The sequence below is a fragment of the Mirounga angustirostris genome, unplaced genomic scaffold, assembly GCF_029215605.1.
Source record: "Mirounga angustirostris isolate CCGP_5_RB_7025 unplaced genomic scaffold, mMirAng1.0.hap1 SCAF_3, whole genome shotgun sequence".
NCBI classification, from domain to species: Eukaryota; Metazoa; Chordata; class Mammalia; order Carnivora; family Phocidae; genus Mirounga; species Mirounga angustirostris.
Window position 1 is genome coordinate 42,691,240 of NW_026991711.1, and position 4,231 is coordinate 42,695,470.

Below are 4,231 nucleotides of genomic sequence, written 5' to 3' on the forward strand. Positions count from 1 at the left end.
ATTTATTTTTGAGTATCACATAAAAACTAACAAAATATTAAGCATAAAACATGTAAAATAATGACTGAATGTTGATGGTCTGAAAATCCTGTGTATCAAGATTTCTTTGGCTGCAATCAACAGGACCTAACCTTGGCTAACTTAAGCAAAATTAGAAGGATGGGGCTAACTCAATGATTCAAAGGACAAAGCCATAGAGTAAGGAATGAGGAGTAAGTGGAATTGGGCCAGCCCAGCAAACCTCAATATATTTGACAGCATATTATAAGGTATGTTAAAATAGAGAAATATTGTTAGTTTGCTTTTTATCACCAGTGGTAACACCTTGGAACATTTTGTTTTCAGTCACTTAACCCTATTTTTAAAAATTTTGTTCCACTGTTAATAAAATATATATTTTAAATCTGTTTATGTTTTGAATAAAATGGTTATAAAAAACAATATCATGTTAAATATGCACCCTATATGGTCTCCGATTACCAGGTATTTATGATTTTTAGTTTTTGTGTGCTACAAAATGAAATAAATGAGCAAATTACTGTGCAATAGAAAACAGTGATGCAGCTGTGATAAATGTAGGTTGCAGATAGTAGCAATCAATAGTCTAAAGGAGCCATCTATTAATGTGTAGCAGAAGAAAAGTACTAGAATAGGAAAATAAAAACAATAACTTGCCATTTCCCAAATAGGTTGTAATAAGATAAAAAAAATCAAAAGTAAAATCTCAATCATCACTATTGTTTCTTAAGGGTACAGTTAACAAAGGCACATCCATCAAATAAATAACAATAAATAAAGATTATATGCATAAGAGATTATTATAAAACTAAAAATTTAATAGCAAATAAGACTATAAAAATTTCCAAAACACATGACTTTTTTTTTTTTTTTTTTTGCTTTAGAAGTCCGGTTACCTTGGAGTTTATTTAAACTAAGAGAAAAAGGTCATAATGTTTTCACAGGATACATACTTCATTCTTTAAATAACAATTGTGGGGGCGCCTGGGTGGCTCAGTCGTTAAGCGTCTGCCTTTGGCTCAGGTCATGACCCCAGGGTCCTGGGATCAAGCCCCGCATCGGGCTCCCTGCTCAGCGGGAGGCCTGCTTCTCTCCCACTCCCCCTGCTTGTGTTCCCTTTCTCACTGTCTTTCTTTCTGTCAAATAAATTTTTAAAAATCTTTAAAAATAAATAAATAAATAACAATTGTGACACATAACAGAAAGAATTATGGAATGTAGCTCTTATGATCCCTACAAAACACCAACACCTTGGATGGTACATAATTTAAAGAAATGTCTTAAACAGTTTTTGAAATACTGAACAAGAAAAGCAACATGAACTTCCATACTGATTTTATGCAACTTCTATGTAGTACCTTGACTTAAATCCAAGAGCAAAAGTTAAGACTCTCCTCCTCTATTTTTCGTAAACAACTGCATGGTAAACTTAGATGGCTTTTCCTGGGTTTTTACTTGGGAGTGGCCTTTTTAAATTTTTTATTTAAAAAAGGGCAGGTTTGGCACTTTTATACTGATGTCACCAATGTTACTATTTCTTGGGATCTCAGGAAGATTCATATTCTTTTTTTTTTTTTGAGTGTAACTTTGTAACTTATTTTTTTAAATTTTTTTATTGTGTTATGTTAGTCACCATACATTACATTATTAGTTTTTTTTTTTTTTTTTTTAAAGATTTTATTTATTTATTTAAGACAGAGAATGAGAGAGAGCACATGAGAGGGGTTAGGGTCAGAGGGAGAAGCAGACACCCTGCCGAGCAGGGAGCCCGATGCGGGACTCGATCCCGGGACTCCAGGATCATGACCTGAGCCGAAGGCAGTCGCTTAACCAACTGAGCCACCCATGCGCCCACATTATTAGTTTTTGATGTAGTGTTCCATGATTCACTGTTTGCGTATAACAGCCAGTGCTCCATTCAGTGTGTGCCCTCTTTAATACCCATCACCGGGCTAACCCATCCCCTCATCCACCGCCCCTCTGAAACCCTCTGTTTCCCAGAGTCCATAGTCTCTCATGGTTCGTCTCCCCCTCTGATTTCCCCCCCTTCAGTTTTCCCTTCCTTCCCCTAAAGTCCTCCGTGCTATTCCTTATGTTCCACATATTCTTTACAGCTGATACAGCATGGGCTGGAGCTCCTGCTTCAGATTTCTCCAGTTTATTTTGTGCATCAATTTGTGTAACAAACTCATTCATGTTGGTCTCCAATACCATTATCCCCCATCACCATTTCTGCAAGAATATTGTGAACCTTGTCTACATGGAATATTAAACCTCATTCACGGCAATGTTTCCACAAGTATCTTGAGTTCTAGGGACATTATGAATGATTTTCAGGAGACGGTGGGGTGGATTTAGGTGTCAGATCTGGATACACATGGTAAGAGATCCATGAATCTTGGGCTTCTTGTGTGATTGTATTAGATTTAAAATGCCAAGGTCACTTTCTGAAGAACCCACACAGAAGACAAAATATAATGTTGCATAGTGTCTATAAATCAGTTTGTTGTCATATCTTCCAATTAACAATCCTTTTTCTAGGCAATTACATTTTCATCTCTCTTTGATACCAAATGGATTGTCTCCCTGATGACTTGCTATTGTGTGTCTCCACTGTAGGGCCAGAGCAAGTCTTTAGTCTTGGGCTAATTTTATTTTACTACAGAGGCAATGCCTTTCTTACTACTCTACTCAAAATGGCCCAAGATTTATAACACTTTCCCACCTGGGTGGAACACAAACTACTTATTGCTGTGTTTGAGCTCTGGAGATTGCTTTCTCTAAACATGTTTCAGGCCAGTTCTCTTCCCAGCCTCCTGTATTTTCCTTAAACATGGGTAGATTAGTATCCAACTGCATACCTGGGAGGGATTCTCTACCTATCTCTGAGGCTCTTTTCATCTATAGCTTACTTATTACCAGTACTCAGCCCTAAAACTCGAGCTGCCTTGATCTGCATAGACTCTCATCTTCTCAACTCAGCCTGCTGAGTTGGCTGCATGACTAACACAAACTGGGAAGCCCACCTGCATGTGTCCCTGCTCTACAACTTTAGTTTGGTTCACTGCAGGTTGATGACCCCGGGCTGTCAGAAGCACTTCACCCAGGCCAGTCTGCTTCTGTGAGTTCTCCTTGAACCTGGGACCTTTGAAGCAACAGGTGGACCCCAGTGGGCAGGGAGAGCCCACTTGCAGCATGCCGCTATGCCGGGAAAATTGTGAGTGGTAGTGGGCAAGATGCTGCACAGTTTATACTTGCAGAGCCGCTGGCAGCTGGGACTGCAGTTGGGGGCAAGAACCCCTGCCCCGCCGGGGCCCTCTGCCACCCCTTCCCCTTTTACTGCTGCTCCCTGCTGACCTGGGTGAGAAGATGGGGAGCAACTCCTTGGAGGCGAACCCCAGGTATCGGAACAGTGGGCAGTGTCTGCAGAAGCGGTCCCACCTTGCTAAGAACCATCCAAATGTGGCTGGCCCGCCCCTTCACCAGCCCTGCCCCCTTCTGGGAACTCTGCTACACTCTCATGGCCTTCTCTCTGTTCCTGTGCTTCCTCTCCTGAGAGCCCCTTTGGTTTCCACCCACACTCCCTCTAGGTATGGGCCAGTCCATGCCTGGCAGCCTCCTTCCTACAATACTTCCCTACAAGGAGCAGCCCAGGCTGGGGGTTTGGTTGGACACTGAGTGGTTCTTGAATCTTGCACATTTGGTTCTAGCCCCCCTCCACTGCTCTGCTCTGCTTTTCCCAGCCTGGGAGGCGGTTGGGAGCTAGACGTGCCAAGGTGACCTTCTTGCTGTGGATGGTGTGGCTATAAGGTGAGACTCCAGACCCTTCTCTGTGGGTGTACCCCCCAACCCTATTACTTGGTAGAGCTCATGGTGACAGCCCTGCCCTCAGTTCCCACATGGGGCCCCCAGTAAAATGGCAGTTGCTCTTAAAACAAAGCAAAACTTTAATTTAAAAAATTAAATATTAAACAAAATGTAATAGAAAATACTTCAGCAAATAAGTAAGTTTCTGGCCAAGAAAGACCAAAAGCTATTGTGTTGTTCTATCCAAAAGAAAGTTTCATGGTATTTCATATTTTAAAAATTGGGTAAGACTTAGAACCATCATAAGGCTCAGGGTTAATCATGATAAACTCAAAAGAAGCTGTGTCCAACTGTCAATTTTTATCAGATTTATTCTGCATTCAGTAATTTAATGTTAATAAAGTAG

At 40.9% G+C, this 4,231-nt stretch overlaps 2 pseudogenes; one reads left to right on the forward strand and one right to left on the reverse strand.

Moving 5' to 3' along the window:
- Positions 1–1,497: 1,497 nt before the first annotated feature.
- Positions 1,498–2,977, reverse strand: LOC123839231 (AP-3 complex subunit sigma-1-like; annotated as a pseudogene).
- A 40-nt stretch (positions 2,978–3,017) lies between these two features.
- On the forward strand, positions 3,018–3,574 carry LOC135363730 (sperm-egg fusion protein Juno-like; annotated as a pseudogene).
- The last annotated feature ends 657 nt before the right edge of the window (positions 3,575–4,231 follow it).